Source organism: Lissotriton helveticus, chromosome 9 (assembly GCF_964261635.1).
Source record: "Lissotriton helveticus chromosome 9, aLisHel1.1, whole genome shotgun sequence".
Taxonomy (NCBI): Eukaryota; Metazoa; Chordata; class Amphibia; order Caudata; family Salamandridae; genus Lissotriton; species Lissotriton helveticus.
Window position 1 is genome coordinate 396,508,034 of NC_136070.1, and position 21,496 is coordinate 396,529,529.

The following is a 21,496-nucleotide window of genomic DNA, read 5'->3' on the forward strand; positions in this document are numbered from 1 at the left end:
CTAACAAGGCCACACAAAGCCACCCTGCATGGTTTTTCATGCTCTTTTAAATATGGACCCCTTTCACAGATTATTCTGGTGAAAGGGGCATTGTATGGGTGTTGCTGTGGGTGTTTCCATGCAACACCCATGGATTCTGCTCTTTTCCAGATTTACAAGGTTTCTTAAACTTGGGACTGCGTCAGATTCTAATACCTCCCCAGAGGAGGCGTAAAAGTGGTGCAGCAAGGAGAAACACCTTTATTTCTCCTTGTCTTTTCCTCTTTCTGTGTGTGATGAATTCTGCAGCACACATAGAAGGAGAAAAATACCATCAATGATTGTTTTTGTGCAGGAAAGAGTCCCTTCCTGCACAAAAACAATCATTCACTGCAACGTAGGCACACTTGTGTTAGAAATGGGGGTCTCAGTTGGCAGTTGTATATACCCTGTCCAAGTAGGGACCTTCCTTCTAGTGAAGATAAGGGGATTACACACCCAAGATAACCCATGTTTCACCCGTTCGGTAGCTTGGCACAAGCAGTCAGGCCTATCTCAGAGGCAATGTGTAAAGTATTTTTACATAACACTCAAAGTAACTCAGTGAAAACACTGCAAATGGACACCACACCAGTTTAGAAAACTAAAGTATCTTTATCTAAACCAAACAAGACCAGAACAATAAAAATCCAACATACACAACTCAAGATATGACTTTTAAAAGGTTTTTAACAATTCTTTCCATAGAAAACTGTTGATGCGGTGATTTTACACACAGTACCTTCAGATGCGCCAAAATTCACAAAGCAAAACAGCTGTGGATGAGGGTAGCATCGGAAAAGACAGCGATGCATTGGTTCCTGAGTCCGTGGGGAGGCAATGCGTCAGTTCTGAGGCACGCAGGAGAAGAGTTGTGTCGAGTCCGGACTGCAAGGGAAGCGATGCGTCAAAATCCAAGACAGTTCTAGTCTGAGGGTAATGCATCAGAAAAACTGCTGCACAGGTGAGATGCATGGAAATCTGGACATGCTGGAAAGCGATGTGGTAGGAGCAAAGAGGCGCTACATCGGTTTCTTCAGCTGCGTTCCCACAATGTGTCGATTGTCAATTCTTTCAGCTGCACAGCAGGGCCTGTCTCGCAGTCAGTGTGGGGGTCTTGGACTTCGGATACAAGGTGCGCTGAACTCAGGCTGCGGCAATTTCTTCTGCCGCTAAAGGTGCTTCGTCGTTTTTTCAGCCACACAGCAGTGGTGCGTTGAAATTTCTCCCACACGGCAGTGCTGCGTCGGAAAAACATGAGCTGAACGGGTGATGCGTCAATTTTGATGGTTTCAAGCAGCAGAACATACTCCAAGGCCTCTGAACAGGAATTGGCACCACGAGGTAGGTCAGAACTCCCAGCAGTGGAGTTCCCGGATGCTGTAGATGACATCTTTGTGTCCATGAGAGTTCTTAACAGGAAGCAAACTCTACTTTAAGCATGTGGAGAATCTTCTCAAGCAGGATACACCAAAGTAAAAACTGCCCACAGACAGGAGCATCAACTGCAGGCCTACCCAGCAAAGCAACGCACAGCAAAGGGGCATTACTCCACCTGACAGCTCTTCAACTCTTCTTCTTGGCAGAGTCCTCTTGATGCAAAACTGTTCTAAAAGTCTGGGGATTAAAGTCCAATAGTTATACCCTTTTGGCCTTTGAAGTCTTTGTAGTTTACATGTTCCTGCCTTGCCTAACCTTAACTCCAGACATACTCCAGGGAGGTTGAGACAGCATTGTGAGAGGACAGGCACAGCCCTAGTCAGTTGCAGGTGACAGCTCCTTCCACCACTCTAGCTCAGGAAGGCCCAACAGCCTGGTGATGGGCCATCAGCATATGCAGGGCACACTGCAACTCCCTTTGTGTAATTGTCTAAAGTGAATGCACAAAGAGGCGCCCTTCTAAAACTGGCATTTTCAAACACTTAATTTAAAACTCATCTTTAAGAAAAAGACGTGTTTTTAAATTCTGAGCTCAGTGAGCCCAAACTCAAAATCTCTAGCTGTTTCCAATTAAAAGTTACACTTGTAAAATGCTACAAGGCAGTTCCAATAATAACCTATGGGAAACCTATATTGGCAGTATTTTACTATCAGGACATGTAAAACACACCAATACATGTCCTACCTTTCACATACACTGCACCCTGCCCATGGAGTACCTTGGGCCTAACTGAGGGGTGCTTTACATGTAGTAAAAGGGAAGGTTTGGTGCTGGCAAGTGAGGGCACTTGCCAGGTCGATATGGCAGTTTAAAACTGCACTCACAGAAACTGCAATGCAGGCCCGAGACAAGTTTACAGGGCTGCTGGTGTGGGTGGCACAACCAGTGCTGCAAACCCACTAGTAGCTTTTGATTTACGGGCCCTGGGTACACACAGTGCACTTTACTAGGTGCTTACCAGTAAACCAAGTATGCCAATCATGGATAACCAATCAGAATAAACATGGTGCATGGAATAACCATACCATGGTGCAAGGGTGCCTACGTTGGTGCTAGGCAGTCTATTGTGAGCCAGCGCAGAGGAAAGCACACGGATGAGATGTATTGTTGTAAATACGACACATCCCTGCACTTTCTTAATGACGCAGCTCGGCGCTGCAAGATGGATTGCAGCGCTGCGCTGCGTCGTTATCTTGTAAATATGCCTCTCGGACCCAGATTTATTAAGGCTTTACGCTGACAGAAAGCCACACAAAGTTTTGCAATTTACTTTTTTTAAGTAGAGATTGGTACTTCTTTGCACTGTTTTGTGTCACTTTGCCTCATGTGGCACAGCAGACATCCAGTGCGGTGGATTTGTGTAAATTTGTCAAGACATAGGAATTTGTACTGGAACGGTATGCTTTCAGTACAAATCCTCTGCTAGGCAGTGTACTCTGACCTCTGTGAGGCAGTGCATCAGACAAGACAGCCTTTTAGAGTACCAACGCATGGGATTACGCCAGCAGCAACATATTTTAGGAGACAAAACACTGTGTTTTCCGTCATTTGCAAGGCAGCATAGCAAATTTGGTTGTTGCGCTGCATTGTGTGCAAAAATAGTAATTCTACCTCTTGGTCTTCTTACTAGTTAAAATTGTATTTCTCCACTACTACTAACAACTTTCCTTGAACAGATTACCAGTTCTGCATGGATGTTTCAACATCTCCATGAGCTACTTTCATCAAAAGTAGCAATAACCCTCCTTGATACATCCAATCCACTCTTTTATGCAAATGTATGTATAGTATTCTGAAGGTGGCCAAGAGGCAGTAGGCTGGAATATTGTAAACACTTTTAACATATAAATAAATATAGGATACAAAAATAATAGCATGTTACAAGTCCACATCTACTTTTACAGAAAAGTAAAGTGAGAAAACAAATTCAAAGTTATTCTTAAATATGACTGGGGTCCTTTTCAGATGGCATTGCTCACTGTTTATGACTGCTGTTGTTGACTGTAATTGCTTGTTTTGTGCATTTTGGATTACCAATGTCGTGCATGGAGCAAACATGTTTTCCACTGTTAAATACCAGTTAAGGATTCAGAGCTTACTAAGAAGCATGATTCATTGATAGTGGGCAGGAGCTCTTAAAATCTCAGAATTATAATTATCTTCTGTAACGTGCTCTTATCCTAGGAATGAAACATGATAAATGTACAACAACAGCTGGGTAAACATTTTCTCATATGTTTGGTAAAAATTAAACTTTTAAAAATATGTAAGCAGTAGTACAGAACAATGGCTGCATTGATTGATACTAATCCATAGTCCTGCATTAGTATGGTGAATACCTGGGAACTGAAGTCATTCCTCTAACACTCTGGCTGGAGTACATTTGTACAATTGTAAAATAAATGGAAGTCATGTTTTAACCCTTTATGCAAGCAGACATAATTTCCCTAAACAGAAATAGTGCATAGCACTTGGACAATCGTTTACACTTTATTCGTATATCTTATCTTGAGATATTGCACGAGGGCAACGCAGGCATAATATCCCTCCTTGGGCCTGCCTTGGAGTAATGTGCATCAAAGAATAGCTTATCATATAGATATGAGCAGCGAGGCGGGAATGGCTTTTAATCCACTTTGATACAACAGCATAAAATGGTCTTATTGTGTAATTTTCCTTTTAAAATGTGCAACCTGTTAGACATACCTGATTTTTAAAACGTTTATTTTTTATTACTAATAATTATTTGAGTTGTTAAAAGCACTGTGCTTTGTATTTTAGCACTGCAGTCAGGAGTTGACACAGTACTAGGTGGCACTGGATTGTCTTGCCCTACTCAGGGGCCACTTACCTCTCTGTGTACCCTTCACTGGCTGCAATTATACTTTGTAGCACCAGCTCATTGCTCACTGCAGAAATGTCCCAATAATCACTAATGGGTGCTCCACTGAATTTCCACTGTACTGACTAAGATGCACTCTACTACAACTTGTTAGTGGGCTAAGAAGGGTTCGGAATGTACTTAGCTGCGAGAAAACACAAGGGCCTCGTTGAGAGGAGTGCAGTAAAGGGACATCCACCAAAAAAGAAACATGTCCCATTGACTTTCCTCTTTATTCCCCCTCCTCATATAGAATATGGGTGAATGTAAAGCTCCAGAGCGCAGAGCCCTAAAGTGTTCTGCCATCTGGGGCCCACTTTTTCAGACCCAGTGAATGTATGAATGCCATCAGAGGGGCTGTCCAACTTAGGAAGGCCCATGCAATGCCATTTCCACCAGTGTCCTTTTTGTCCACGGCGGTTACAGACAGAGAAATCTTTGAAAAATCTATCTTACTCTAGCAAACATCTTCCCAACACATGGAGACATTATTTATATTCTTCATAAAGATGGAAACCCCACGTTAGCGGTCTAACTTCAGTATTAACATAGGTGTTGACGTGTCCACCATGTCTTGGTGGATCAGTCAACATGCACCGGATTTCTCCCGCCATGTACACAGGGGAAGTTTCAGGGGGAAATGTCTGCAAAGACATCAGACATCTTTACATTTTGCCTAAGTTTAAATGAGACCCAAGGTCATCAACAAATCTGCTTTTTGGCAACTTCTCTGAGGGGTTTAAAGGATAAGTGTAACTTCCAACAGTTACAGAATCAAGGTAGTAAAGGTGCCAAAGTCAGACTGATTCTCTAGAATGGAATGCAGACGAAACAGAAGTTTGACCTAACTCAGTGCGAAGCTGGCTGGGAGAAAAGCATTAAACACATTTCAGCTGTTTAGTCTCTTGGAGTGTCTGCCATGAACTCGTTCTGCCCTCTTGTCTGATCAAGGACACATGGGAGGAATGCAACAGAAAGGGGAGCGCTTGAACATCTGCGACTGGAAGGTCGTTTGAAACTGTAAACAACTAATTTAGAAACAGAAACAGCTTCAGAGTCTTTTCTTCTTTGAATTACAAAAAGTAATTATATCAGGGCGCTCTGTGGCTGTATCAAAGCCCACTCACTGGCAGAAGCTGTGCCAGTCCAGGTGCAATCGGTGCTACTGTTTTGCGAGGGAAACAACTGTCGCTGGTAATGGTGTGGGGGCATTTGTGAGGAGTAGGTGATGCTGATTGCAGGGGCAACTGGCCCGAATCGAGGGTGGGTGGGGAGGGAGGGTGTAGTGAATAAAAAAAAATCACTTACCTCTTCGGCTGGCTGCATCTCTCCTCTGCTTCCCTTCTGATGAGTCCCGGAATGGAAGCAGGAAGCACATAGGCTCCTCTAATCCAATCACGACGCTGCTGCCACCATGACGATCGGACTGAGCGCCGTGGTTCAGCGCTCAAATGTGGACTACGAGTCTGTGCATGGAGAGCATTCAAAGTGCGCATGACTGTTTGGCCGGCCCAAGATGGCTAGCCAAACCGTCATGCGCACTTACCAAGTGCCCCAACCACTCCTCCCCCTGCTCTATGAGCAGCCTAGGCCTGCCAAGAGCCACACAAATGCTTCAGCAGGGAAAAATACATTGATAATACCATTGTATTATTATCATCTTATTTCTCCTTTCTTGCACTGCTGAAAGCAGTGGGGCAACGCTCCTCCACCGTAGTGGAGGAGCCACCTCTGGCTGATTGGCTGGAGGTATCTCTCTGCCACCAACCAAGGCTCATGGCAAAGAAAATATTCTATGAAAGATGTTTACAGACGTGGACACTACTACAACAGCACCTTTTGCTTTGTGGTCAACTTACGTATATAAATCCTCTTGCAGAAACAGATCATGCCTCAAAGGCTCTTTTGCTTGACTCATGGTTCAGAGTTGCAGAGAGAGCCACTGAAAGAGACACGTTCTAAAAAAGTCCTTAAATGACTTCTGCACTACCACACAGGTGGAGGCTCAGGATTACAGTTGTACTCTTCAATCCACAAATTCAGCTGACTACCTTCTAACTTTCATGGAGCCCTTAAGGGTAGAGCTCTGAGCTCAGTTACACCAACCCCCAAAATGAACAGACTCTTGCCCATCCTTTGTGTTGAATAAACAGACTCTTGCCCATGCTTTGTGTTGAGTAAACAGACTCTTGCCCATTCTTTGTGTTGAATGAACAGACTATTGCCCATCCTTTGTGTTGAGTAAACAGACTCTTGCCCATTCGTTATGTTGAATGAACAGACGCTTGCCCATGCTTTATGTTGAGTAAACAGACTCTTGCCCATCCTTTGTGTTGAATGAACAGACTCTTCCCCATGCTTTGTGTTGAGTAAACAGACTCTTGCCCATTCTTTGTGTTGAATGAACAGACTCTTGCCCATCCTTTGTCTTGAATGAACAGACGCTTGCCCATTCTTGGTGTTGAATGAACAGACTCTTGCCCATCCTTTACGTTGAAGGAACAGACTCTTGCCCATCCTTTGTGTTGAGTGAACAGACTCTTGCCTATCCTTCATTTTGAATGGACAGACTATTGCCCATCCTTTGTGTTGAATGAACAGACTCTTGCCGATCCTTCGTGTTGAGTGAACAGACTCTGGCCCACCCTTCGTGTGGAATGAACAGACTCTTGCCCATCCTTCATGATGAATGAACAGACTCTTGCCCATCCTTCATGTGGAATGAACAGACTCTTGCCCATCCTTCATGATGAATGAACAGACTCTTGCCCATCCTTCATGTTGAATGAACAGACTCTTGCCCATCCTTCATGATGAATGAACAGACTCTTGTCCATCCTTCATGATGAATGAACAGACTCTTGCCCATCCTTCATGTTGAATGAACAGACTCTTGCTCATTCTTTGTGTTGAATGAGCAGAATGTTCCCCATCCTTCATGTTGAATGAACAGACTCTGCCCCATCCTTCATGATGAATGAACAGACTCTTGCTCATCCTTTGTGCTGAACGAACAGACTCTTACCCATCCTTCGTCTTGAATTAAAAGGCAAAGTCTAAGTCCCTGATTATAAGTGGGGTATTTTTCAACCCCTTGTGCAAACCCCTGTTTGTGCAGGGGTCGGAATTTGGAGTTGGGAGGTATTGAATGCACCTGATAATAACCAGGTGCATCAAATACCTCACCCATATTACATTTCAGCAGGATAAGCCTGTTAGAATTTAACAGAGGAGAAGTGTACGGTATTTACTGTACCATGCAGAGTTTGGTGCTTTAAGCATCAAAATCCATGTAAGTCCTCAGAAACATGGAATAGGTGCTATTTATAGCACCCAATAAATAATGTACCCCATGGTATATTTATTTATCTGGTTCGATAAATAGCATCTATACTTGAAACACAGGCCTAAATCCTTTCTCTAGCCTATTCCATAGCCTGATATATATGAGGATTCTAAGTGAGGACTACATACCTTATGGGAGCAGGAACCTGAGGACACCTCTCTCTCACAAGGACAAAAAAAAGCTGCAACTAGTGACACCGCTATCACTGCACAGACAAATGAGAGAAAAAATACAACAACAGTAGTAAAAATTGGCATCAAAAACTAGAGAGTCAAAGGTCTGTCATGGAATATTCCACTTTGAAGACACGACAGGCCAGATAATAGGGCATCCCTAAACTGTTCCTAAAACTGTTAAAGAATATATTTATGTGCAAGACCTTTTAGTTACACAGCACCATGCCCTTATGGCTACCCAGGGCCTACATAAGAGGTGACATGTGTAATAAAAGGGGAGCTTAATGCTTGGCAAGTGGTTTTAAATGCCAGGTGGCAGTAAACTGCACACACAGCCCTAGCAATGGCAGGCATGAGACAGGTTTGCAAGGGTACTTGTGTGGGTGCTGCAGGCCCACTAGTAGCATTTAGATTACAGGCCCTGGATTTATGGTATTCCAATCATGTATACACCAATAACACCATGTTTAGGGGTGAAGCACACACACTTTATCAATGGTTAGCAGTGCTAAAGTGCTCAGTGTTCTAAGGCCAACAAAAAGAGGAGGTAAGCTGGCAAAACTTTTGGGGGAAAGACCACCCTAAGGGTGATAGGTCTAACAGACTGAACATTCAGTGGGACACTTTGCATTTTCAAATAACGAAGGATCACCCTGCTTTTTAATCATTCAAAGAAACTTTTGGTGATAGCACATTTTGTCCTACATATTCATCATTTTTATGGATCAGGATGAGCTCTTTCAACAGATTTTTGACACCACAATGGGGACCAGGTTCACTCGCTCCTATTCAAACCTCTTCCTGGGGACAACTGGGACATGGATTCCACATGCTTTATGTACAGTCATGAACCCTGCCCAACCCTGCCCCCCGTGCCAGAGACTGCATATAACTTTGACACTGTTTTTTTATTTTTGGTCATGCAACACACTTATCCTGTATGCGCCCATTAACCTTGGTCAGTTTCTTGACAATGCTCTGTTCTGGACCATGTTCTGAACACGGATGGTTGTACCAGGTGCAGCTTCATAGTGACAAAGGGCTACCACCCATGTCGAGGTTTTTTGCGTGGAGCACAGTGGTGCTAGTGTATCAAGTTAATGAATTATAGTGACAACCATTTTTACCTGTGGGACACGAATGTGTGCATACCGCCCCATTCATCTAAAAATTTTCTTTTCTCAAGATGAATCTGGTATCCTGAACCCTGACATCCCATGTATTGTACGTGTGCTTGTGTGATAGAATTGACAGTGTGCCATGCACAAGTGATTCAGGTCTGCGGGTTCCATTTTGGAACCCCCCATGGCCTGGACCAGAGTACAAGATGGAGGAGAGGTTGCCTTCTCCAGACAGTACATGTGTATTGCTGTCATCTCCTAGATAGGAGAGGGAGGACCAGATGTGATATTGAGGACAGAGGAGACAGGCTTTCCGTAGAGCTGCCAGGGTGCTTCCTGATACATTGGGCTGCCAATGAATGACTGCAGCTGACATTAGGCAGATGGCAGGGGGTACAGGTGAGGCCTGCAGCATCTGTTGTGAGGGAAAGGACCCCTTTGATGGGGCGCAGCTCCTAGTTTCTCTTTCTGATCTCTATGAGGAGGGGTTGTAAACAGCTTTGTGCATTCTGCTCTAACCTCTTTATTCTTCTGTGGAGTGCACTCCAACTGGAGACTGTCCTGCTGAGCAGAGCATCCTTGCTGACAGAGGCCAGGTCTGGAAGGTGGCCTGACCAGAAAACATGAAAGGGGAACACACCTAAACCAGTTCCAAGAAAGCAGGAATACCTATCTTCCATCTGCTAGACTGATATAAAGATGGGAGCTGAAGACCCATCATTGTTCGTTGTTGGGTACTCTGCAGAGTACTCAGGGACTACTATGTAGCCAAGATTTGGTGATGCACTGACAGCCAACTCCCAGTGGTCAGGAAACATCACCTGGTTTCTGATCTGAAGGAGGAATTACTGGACTGTCCTGAATGCCAAAATATCCTGCCTGTGAATGATGGAAGTAGCGCCAACCTTACAGAAAGAGCAGGTCGTGGAATGAACTTTTGTAATTGACTCTGACAAAAGGTCAGTCTGATAGAGATTTTCCAAGCAACTGCGCCAAAGGACTGGTGGAACTAACGGATTAGGCAGTGTGACTTATCCATTTGGGTACCACCAGACATCTGGAGCAGTGTGCTCATGTGGCTGGCCCTATTGAAGCTGGGATAAGCACCTGCTGTTGGCCCATTTGCCCACGCTGCCAAATGTGACTGGTGCACTGCCTAATGTCCTGAAGACCTAAGAGGTGCCTTGGGGGCCCATTGTGAGGATTTAAGGTTATCACCTCAATGGACTGTGTGCTGAAGATAGCACCTGGCTTCTGCACGCCGAAGAATCATCATCTGAAAGAATGTGGTCATTCTCTTAAAAAGAAGTGACAAATATTCTCTGGTATAATGGAGCGAGCCACCCCATGAGATATGCATCCACTGTTTAAGGGTCTTCTTCTATAGTTTTTCTGTAATATTTACTTTACTCTCCCTTTGGAAGATCTAAGGCAATCATTCCAGAGCCATTCACAGTTTTGTGGTCAGCTAATACTCCAGCCTGTTTCATCTTAATCCAAAATCATTTTAAGAGATGCTATTTTTTTATGAAGAGCCCTGCCTTTCCTTTTGCCCTTAGAGTTCTATTAACAGGGACAATCATTGGCACTGAATAACTCTTCAGTGAGGTATTAAGGCTTAATGACTTCAAAGAGGACCACATTTCACCATCACTCACACTCTCATATCTGTCAGTCATACCTGCTGCCATCTTTTCGCCTTGCAGGAACAAAAACCTAAAATGAGTATGACTAAAATTGGAATCCAGTTGTTTCAAACACATTCCTATGATTGTAAGATCTCTCCCTCACCCTCGCTGTCACACTGAAGTACTGCCTTGGCATATCTTAGTGGTGTCAAGAGTTGAGGAGCTAAGGTGTCCCTCCTAACAATTATGAAAGGGGCCTCAGTGCTTTTTAATCAATATTTGCCTTGGGAGTTACGCTTATGAAGGCTTTTCAGGACCTGAAGGAAAACAGCCCCCAACATCTCTCAGGAAACGCTCTCCCCGGACCAATTGTCATTCAAAGCGTGCAGGTAGCACCATCCTCAAAACTCTGTGATATCATCACGGGAAACAACCTTTACAATGCAGTCATTACATCGCACTACACTTACAACGCAGTCATTACATCACAACATCCATTACAATGCATGTCACTACAACGCAGGCATTACAATGCATACCATTACAACGCATGACACTACATCGCATGCCACTACAATGCAGGCATTACAACGCACACCATTATAACGCATAGTACCCCTACACTATCCAACTCTTACCCTACTGTTGCACCCCCTGGAGTTAGAATAGTAATTTTTAACCCCTACACTATCCAACAATACTCTACTGTTGCACTCCCTGGAGTTAGAATAGTAATTTCTACCCCAACACTATCCAACACTTACCCTACTGTTGCACCCCTTGGAGTTAGAATAGTAATTTTTACCCCTACACTATCCAATATTTATCTTAAATGCAGTGTAATGGTATGCGTTGTAAAGGTAGTATGCGATGTAATGGAATGCGTTGTAAAGGTCGTTTTTAAATGCGATGTAGTGTCATTCGATTGAATGAAATGCTTTGTAGAGTATGTTGCGATGTAAAAACTGAGTTGTAAGTGCATGCGTTGTAAATGTATGTGTTGTAACGTCATTCGTTCATCATCACAGACACTTCGACCTTCTGGAGAGCCAAAAACAGATATAAAAGGCAAACCAGGGAACAATCCGAATGTGGGAACAAAACCCAAGAAGTAAATGCTGTGAATACATGTATCAATGTTGATGCGATTTTGTTGCCTGATGTCAGTAATGATTTAAAAATTGTAAATCTCTCAAATAAAATTTTGGATGCTGAGGAAGCAAAGATCTTGAGTAAAGGCCTTAATTTCTGTCCGACGCAGGAGGGTGACTTTGCTAATGTCCATATTGACCTCTTCAAATTCGTTAGGGTTCTGAAGTTAAGGGATTACTTTGCCAATAAGCCACAAGACTCAGAGGAAATTATAAATCCACCCAGCCTAGGAACTCATACAATAGGCGAGGTACGTGGAGTACATTGTCTCATGACCTTAACAGAGGACGACAATATGGACATTCCCGCTTTGCTCAGAGACATGAATATATCACAGACAATCAGTACTGACACCGGCCTGCGTCCGCGATCCAAATTCATCCCAACACATTCCTATCATCGTAACATTGATATCTTTCACGAAAAAATCACTAGGGAACTTTATGATTTGGAGAAACCGAGTAGGTTTACTCCGAAAATACCACACAATATTACAGTGAAGGAAAAACAAGCACTTAAGAGATTGAACGATGACAGGAACATTGTAATCAGGCTGACAAGGGCGGCAACGTCGTTATAATGAATCACAGTGACTACATGGGGGAAATAACAAGACAACTGAGTAACAAACTGTTCTATAGAGAGATGTCGAGTAACCCAATCCCTGATAGTGCCCAACTGATCAATACCCACCTAAGCGACTGGAAAGAAATAGGATTACTCTCTGAAGAAGAATTTAGGTTTCTATTGGTTGAGTCTCCATCTTACCCTTGTATCTATGTACTGCCCAAAGTACATAAAGGTGGTCTATTTCCGCCTGGCAGGCCTATTATTTCGGGGGTGGGATCACCGACAGAAAAACTATCCCAATTTGTGGATGCTAAACTCCAGAGTTATGTCCCTAACTTGCCCTCCTATGTGAAGGACAGTAAAGACATTTGGACTAAACTAAAAGATTTTGAATGGACTGAAGACCTTCTATTTGTGACTCTCGATGTGGAAAGTCTTTATACTTGTATTGATAAAGAGCATGGGATCATGGCTATCCGTTCCTTTCTTGATAAAGATGATGCCACATTGTATGATTACAATGAGATGATCGTCTCTATGATTATGATCATTCTGACTAATAACTACTTCCTTTTTGACAAACGTTGGTTCCACCAACTACGTGGAACTGCGATGGGCTCCAAGTTTGCTCCCTCTTACGCCTGCCTCTTTATGGGGTGGTTCGAGAGGGAGCACGCGTGGAGCAGAAATGCCTCCCCCTGGATCAACAACATCGTATACTGGGGGAGGTATATAGACGACGTGATTTGTTTATGGTCAGGAACAGTAGAACAACTGGACCAATATGTCACCTTCCTTAATAATAACACCTACAATGTCAAATTCACTATGACCTATCATCAGGATCGCATCAATTTTCTTGACATTCAATTCTATGTCAATTTGGGCAAAATAGAAAGCACTCTTTTCAGAAAAGATACTGCATGTAATGCGGTACTTCACGCCACTAGTGCACACCCTAAATCAGTGGTTAACAATATCCCCTTTGGGGAAATGACCAGAATTAGGCGTAATTGTAGTGAGGAGCTGACATTCAATACTCATATCAAGGACACTGTTGAAAGGTTCTCTAGAAGAGGGTATGAGCGTTCGATTCTGGAAAAGGCTAAAAAAGAATTCATAATATCCCTAGGGAAGTAACACTTCAAGACAAACTGAAAAGAGACAGCGAGAACCAAAAGGCCAGATTTATTACTGAATATAACAGACACAGTGGATACATCTTTAACGTATTTCGCAAACACTGGTATCTACTGACTGACATACCTGGTCTAAAGGAGTAAGTTGACAACAAACTCTCTATAACATACAGGAGGGGTAAAACACTAAGGAACACTCTGCGTCCGAGTTACGTGACAACCACAAGGAATGATGGGAACTGGTTCCCGCCGAACCCAAAAGGTTTTTACACCTGTGGGTCATGTATTGTCTGTCCAATGGGTAAGAACAAAATGCACAGTTTCAGTTATAACACGGAAAATTTATAACATTGACCATTTCATGAATTGCAATACCACACATGTAGTCTATGTACTGGGGTGCAGGTGTGGGATTATTTATGTTGGGAGTACGATTTGTTGTTTAAAAGTGAGAATGCAGTAACACAGACGTGCGATCAAAACTAAAGACTCTAGATATCCGATTACTGAACATTACATGAAGGAACATCCAGATGATCTATCTTTTTGGTTTCATGGCATTGATCATGTCCCAGCTCCTCTGAGAGGTGGTAATAAGGAGCTCCTCCTGAGACAAAGAGAATCCAGGTGGATATGTAAGCTTAGGGCAATTGAACTTGGACACAATACTGATGGGGAGATGCACTTCTTTCTTGGTTAGAAAAATGAGAAATGTACATGTCTAACGATTATTGAAAAACTGACCCCATAGGAGTACCTGACATTTTTACATCAGATTCTCTTTTGGAAACTCATGTCTGATCATGCTATGTTTGTAATAATTCATGTTTCCATCATGTCCCGTAATGACTATAACAATTCATGTTTCTATTATGTTCTGTACTGTTAATCGCCACAATGAAATGGAGCCCATCACTCATGAATGAATCCATATTGTGTACCTTTTTGCCCCCCAAATGTACAGTATTTATAGATGTTTGTTTGGGAATATATGTTTGGATTTTGATCTATTATGTTATTTGGGTCTTTTTCTTCTCTCTCTTTTCCCTTTTTTCTCTTTTTTATTTTCTTTCCTTTCCATTACAACCATCATACTATTTCTAATTCTCGACGGGACACCAATTGGATTATCTCACTACTTAATATTCTGAGATAACCCCGGGAGGAATCGGTGGTGTCCGGTTAGTCAAAAAGGTATATTTACCTCAGTAGGTTGAAACTAACATATTTATTTATTTGTCTTGATGTGAGGAGCAGGTTACAATAGCTCAACTGGAAGAGAGTTAATTTACAGATCCGAAGGTCTTCGGTTCAATCCTGACTTTTGGTACACATATATTTTTTTGTGTGTAATTATTTGTTTATGTAATACATTTTTTGTTTTTCCCCAGATTCGTTTTTCCCTTTTTCTTATTTCTGTGTTGATGAAACTATGCTGACAAGAAGTAATTTGCGCGGAATCAGTTATGTCCGGATAGTAAAAAAGTCATTAATATTTCGGTAACTCAAAACCGATATATTGATTTATTTTATCACAAGAGAGTGACAGGTTGTAATAGCTCAGTTGGAAGAGAGCTGCGCTAGCCAATAGATCCATAGGTCCCCGGTTCAATCCTGCCTTGCGGCGCACATTTTTGTGCCTTGAATTTATGTGTTATTGCTCTACTGTTTTTTCCTAGAATTATTTTAATGTATATTTATCTCTATGTGACGACGCAATTCTGTTGATCAGTATCGATTTGATGTCCTTACATCCTTGTTTTGGTATTTCAAATGCGTCTTTATACGGAGCTTTCGCAATACATTTAAACATGGCGCCCGTCTAAATGCCCTATGTTTATTTCTGTTGTCTAAACATGACGTGACTCGCTTTGGGTGAATTATGGGTAATTTTATCCTATTTGTACCGGCGTGATGGTGATGGCGGGTTGTTTGAAGAAAACGGGTTTGGAGATACGGACTCTGTGTTCACGGGTAAGATGACTGCTACTGATAATCTGTCTGGGAGGGCCTCATGTTAGTAGTGCACTAGTTCTTCGATTTTGGCCATTTAACAGCTATTTGTTCACCTCTGTCTCCCTGCGATATATTTTTGAAAGATTTGATCTGTGATTAGGAATGGAATACTCGTATTTCGTAATGCATGATGGTTACTTCTATGGTATATATAGACGCTATGTAGGTAAATGCAATATGACATCAATTACGATCACCAAGGCACAACAATGTGAAATACCTTGTTTTATAATTATATCTAGGTGGTTTGTACCTTTGCCCGCAATAGTTGGGTGACCTATTATTTTAGCGTCTGTATGTCTTGAGATATATGCTATCCTTTTCTTAATTGTCAAACTTTATATAATTTTAGGTGCAAGGTTAACAAATATAAATAGTGCTACTGTGAAGTGAATATTGTAAACGTTTCTCTTATTATGTTTTACAGAGATTACGATCCGTCTTTTTGGGGAGATTATTATTAGTGGTTCAGGTCTTTACACATGTCTCTGACCACTGCGAGTGTTTAAAAGCGACAGGTATTCTTTTGTTCACATGTATATATATACATTTTTGTAGATTTACTGATAGGTACTGGTTGCTTCACTGTTATTAATTTACTAATAAGTATCTATCTCTCCCAATAGTTTCTACCCCCTATTTATGCCAGCTCTTTATATGCTTCTCTAAAAGTTGATGAGGGATGACATCCGTACTCAACTAGGTGGGTTTAAGACTCTATTTGTTTAACAAAATGTCGACTTCATAGTATATCTGAATATTGAACCTTGGTTTTAACGGTTATTATACCGTTTCTGAGCGTCACATTGTTTGTTTTCCACTTATTAAATTCTCTCTAAATATTCTGTATCCTCCGTTTATACTAATTTTTCCATTCCTTCCGGGTATCTTTAGCAGTTCCACTGATCCACACCCGGCACATCATTGGAACTTAGCCCACATTTGCTACTTGAATTGGTGAGCATGTTCTCTCTCCCCACAGCAGTTCTATGACACATGGTCAAAATATATGTTTTTTCGCGTTTGTCAATCCCTTAAAGATTGAACCGGGAACTATATGGTGTACATTATAGTTCGTTTCTGGGTCCGGCCTTTAGGTATAATGTTTGAGAGTAACTTTTTCAGTGAGTTTAAGACTCATTATGTATCAACGTATATATCTTCTCTGTATAGATACATGGTCTTTTCGTGTCCGGAATAAAAAGTCTTCTGCCTGGTGACGCACAATAGCGTTAAGGAATTTCTCATAATACGTCTCATCTATATATTGGGAGGTGAGACCCTTTTGACATTTGTTGGTTACTGAAACTAGAAGTCCAAATCTTGTTTTGAAGACTGTGTGGTTCATGTTAATCGACCTGAGATAGGTACGACATCTGTATTTGTCTGAACGAGGTTTTTCATATATTTTGTTGAATTGATTGTTTGCACATCTCTTTATGTAGATCTTGATGTGAAGGTCTTAATCCATACAAACTACGCTTGGTAGCCTCATTTGTCACCAGGTCTGTTTCTCTAGGTGAGTGTGAGGTATTACTTTTGCATTTTATGCTTGGTTCTTTTTGATGCTCCCTTGTAGTTAGACGCTTTTTGTGTAATATTAATGAATATGATTGAGCAATATGTCCTTTCGGGTGGCTAAAGATAGATTGGGCCCGGTAATTAGAATGTTCCAAAGTAAGGGGATGACAACTCTATTAGTTTCTCTCCCACGCCTTCCCCTAACTGTGGTCTATATTCTTTATTTATTTCCTCATTTTCTTGACCTTTTGACTTTTCTACTTCTACTACTATGTATTTCTCTTTTCTTCCTTGTTCTGTAGCTTATAGATATCTCTCCTTGACTAGTTACTTTAAGATATCACAATAACGATTGTGACTTATTCTCTTTTTCTTCCTTTCCTCCTCTCTTTAGGGATTCTTATCCCGGTTTAATTATATGGATATTGTTTGTAAATAATGTAATACTAGATGTTTTTCAGAGTTGTCTATATATTTTTTTGTCTATGTAAATATTTTGTACAGATTTGTGTATATATATATATATATGACTGTGTGATGTGTTTGTATGTCCATATACTGAGTGGTTTTATTTGTGCTCTTACAGCCCTGACAAAGTTCGTACGGAACGAAACGCGTTGGCTGTGATGGCCTTTTTAAAGATTGAAAATAATAAAGGACTTTTTTGAAAAATTCAACAGCCTGTTTGGACTACTGAATTTTGGTGCACCATCCCTTGCTTTAAAAAAACTTCGACGTTCTGGATAACCCTAGAATATTTTCCTTATTGAAACACACCCAGCATTCACACAGATAAACCCCAATGCAAATGCACACACCAACTCGTAAACGCACACACCAGCATATAAATGCAAGCACCAACAACGGTGTATCGTGGGTCGCCAGCGCCCGGGGCAAGGCAAGTAACCTTCCACTTTTCTTTTTAAACTTTGCACCCCAAAGAATGCCACTACGCCCCTCAGAATGCCCCTAAGAATTTTGCGCCCACAGCAACCATCCCTGTGGCCCCGCCTATACTACGCCACTGTGCACCAACACATAACTATGAAGAATCTGTGTTGAAAACATATTTAAACTTAAGTCAAACCAAGATACTGGATAATATGCCTTAGGTTCACATTGTATAAGTAGCTCCCAGACACAAATACCCAGTCTCCATGTCTGTCTTGTGCTACCTTGTCAATGCTGGAAGTCCCTTCCCAACCATAGATGTGCCACCCACTCAAAGCACTCGCAGGAGGCCTTCAAGCACCAACTCCTTCACCTACAAATGTCTCCCTAACTATATTGTCTCCACAGTCAATATCGTGTTTCACATGGTACCTCAGGGTAGGCCTTGGACTCTCATGTAATGTTCAATGTCTGCGGTAATCATCTGTCCTCTTCACCAACCTCTATTGCACATGTGTGCTACTATTCACTTAAAAACCTTCCCACTTGATCTGACCCAATTTTTCTCACTCTGGTATTCCGACCATGCCGCTGGCTTCCTGTGAAGTCATAAGCCCCATAAAGCATTTTGCTCAATAAACAAGTATAAAGTAGAACATTAGTGCCACCGTTTACACCACGTGCCATACTCTTACTGTGTTTGGTTTTTTATCAGGTAGATTTCATGTTTTATATTCGATTTTCTTCTATTTCTGTCCTTTCTTCTCAGTTTATATATATAGTAATGGGGATACGGGGATAATTTAACAAGGTAATACATCTGTTACAGCTGTTATACAGTATGTAGCTCTGTAGTAGCATAGTAGGGATGCTATTGGCCATGGTGCAAGCAAGGAAAAATACCCCTTTGGCTTTTGTTGGGGTAGCAAAATACAGCAACTATCAGAGTTCGATGCCCCCTTGTGGTTCTGTGCCCCGGTGCCACTGCACCTGCTGCACCAATGGTAGCTTAGCCCCGTCACGGGGCTCCCGTGACGCTAACCTTTTGTGAACGCGTGCAGTTTATACAAAAAAAATCCCCATCCATGCAATATCGGGCTTCCCAGTATCGCCAGCAATTCTGAAAAACATATTTCTTCATAGATATTTATGGCTGACATATCATATTTATAAGATCACCGCCCGGAGGCAAATGGAAGTGATTCATGATGTGATGTGGGCTGGCGTCGAGCTCCGCGTGCAGTTGTGAATTGGGATCTCCAGCTTCCGTGCAAGAAAAATACTGTCTTCCCGGTTGGCAACGTTAAATCACTCAGCACTGCAGAAAACAATGAGGAATGATGGCAAAGTCAAGCGTAAGAGCAGAGCGAACTAAGATTTATCCGTGTACCTGGTTTCCATTTGAATTTCTTTGGGGGACATGCGTAATACGCATACTGGTTTGAAGAGGGTTGCTTAGAAAAAAGGCTGCATTATTTTACGATTCTAGTGTTTACAAAAGGGCTGCCCTATTCATAGCCTCGCGTCGTGGCTCTGAATAGGGCAGCAGGTGCACTGGCACCTTGGCCCAGCAGTATCATATGAGGGCCCTTCTGCACCTCAATTTTCAAAATCGTTTACTAATTGGGGGGAGGGTAATAGGCACAATGTCCTTATTTGCTCTAGGGCCAACTACATCGCTGCTACGTCACTGACCTTAATAGCATCAATCTGCCAGGAGGGGCCGCATCTAGAATTCAAAATTAGGAGGTTAATGCACATGCTGCGAAGATCCGTGTAACCTGCTGCTCACTCACATACTTCAACCTCTTTGCAGCCGACTTGAAGCCTGGTTTGGAGGAGGGTGTAAACATAAATTACTCAAAACCTTGGTTCAGAAGTAAATTATGCCGGGGGGGGGGGTGGGAGATAAGCTTGGGGCGGGGGGGGGGGGGGGGGGAGTAAGCTTGCGTAGAGAAGTTGTAAATTGACTCAAAGAGGGAAATCCAAATTCTGTTGTATCAACACCGTTTATAACATGTCACATAAAAGACTCAATGGTATTCCTTAGGCGCCCCTGCTTGACATGCTTTTCTGTCAGGGGCACTTGAGTAATTTATTTGAGAATGCCTTAAAACACCAGGAGCTCTGTGGGTTTAGCATTAAAATGCACTGGAGGGCAAGAAAGACAAACGCCACTTCACGCTATAAATTATGGACTTTAACAATCACGCGAGGATGTATCAGCTGCGCCCACATAACACCATGAGCTGACAGAAAAAACACAACCATTGCACAGTACACACATGGTGCACGTAAAGCTAGGCTCTACAAAGGAAGCAACCGGTGCCAGTAAGAAAAAGCTGAGAGTTAGGAAATTTACGCCCCGGCAACATAGAATCATTCATTTTAGCCTTGAACCGAAATTGACCTGCACTCAATTTACTCTACTTTCAGTGATGTATTAAACCCTGTGAAGACCCCCTAGGCAGTCGAAATGTCGCCCCCAACCCTTGCAAATCAATGCACCGGATTTGTGTTACAAACTTACAGCTGGCAGAAGATGAGCTTTTAAGAGACAAACTGTTATGTGAATCTGATGCCTCTGGTTTATGTACTTTAAGTTGGTAATGGGTACATTACATGAATACACTATTTTATCTATAGAGGCGTTAATGTAAAGTTTTCGTTTCTTTGAGTTGATTCATTTTTTACTATCTTTTGGAAACAATAGTTAAGAAAACGTGATTTTAATTTTCTTTCAAGATCAAATCAATATTATTTTGATCTGCTGTCTCCGGCCCCTAAAAGGAGTGGGCCCATAGGCCGGTGCCTACTTTGCCTATTTGGTAATCCGGAACTGTCTACTTTGCTACAAACACAAGCAACTTGGAGATGAAATCCCCCCAAGACACCAGAGCACCTCAGAGATGTTGGGATGTGCCTGAAAGGGGGCTTAATGGCAGCCGTTCTACAGCTTGCCCCAGAGGCGCGTAAAATACCACTTCCCTATCCAAAGCCTATTGGCATCCACTTACAGAAACTGTGAAACAGTGTAGCTCGGTGTACACGAGAAAGTGCAGCAGAGCGTATACCATGTTGCAGTAACATATATTGCCATTACACAGAACTCCAGCACCAGTGCTGGTGCAGACTGAGCCCTTGTGTTCCCCTCCCATGCAGTTTATCCAGTTCAGGTTTTCACTATGCCTTCTGGTACCTGTAGTCCTGATTACTCCTTATAGATTAAGGACAAAAAATGACACAAACTGAATTTTCTCTTCACATACAGATAGGAACGTGTGAGCTGTGTAAGCGAGGTCAGGGCGGGACTGGGAAAGCAACCCAGCCCTGGCAATTACGTCGGACCGGCCCGGAAAGGGGGGGGGGAGAGGGGGAAAGGCTGGTGGGAAATAGGTGGGAAACGCTGCTGTGCTTTTGTTACAGGGAGCCGATATTATAGCACTGCTGCAAAACCACCCCCACAGGTCCAAAACCAGCTCCCTTCTTTCCAGCCTACCGTGGAAAATGCTTGGTGCCCGCTACGGCCAGTCCGGCGGCCCTGGGCGAGGCAGTCTATGCAGATGGACATCGATGGAGTACATGGCCACCTAAGT

The 21,496-nt window shown here is 42.5% G+C and overlaps 1 long non-coding RNA gene across 1 annotated transcript in view; it reads left to right on the forward strand.

The window, feature by feature from the left end:
• The first annotated feature begins 15,387 nt into the window (after positions 1-15,387).
• The window catches only part of LOC144782766 (uncharacterized), a 32,572-nt gene continuing 26,463 nt past the window's right edge, over positions 15,388-21,496 (forward strand). Inside the window, exons 1-3 of the long non-coding RNA XR_013601248.1 lie at positions 15,388-15,446; positions 15,916-16,006; positions 16,115-16,191. This is a non-coding gene — a long non-coding RNA (uncharacterized LOC144782766). The remainder of the gene's footprint in view (positions 15,447-15,915; positions 16,007-16,114; positions 16,192-21,496) is intronic.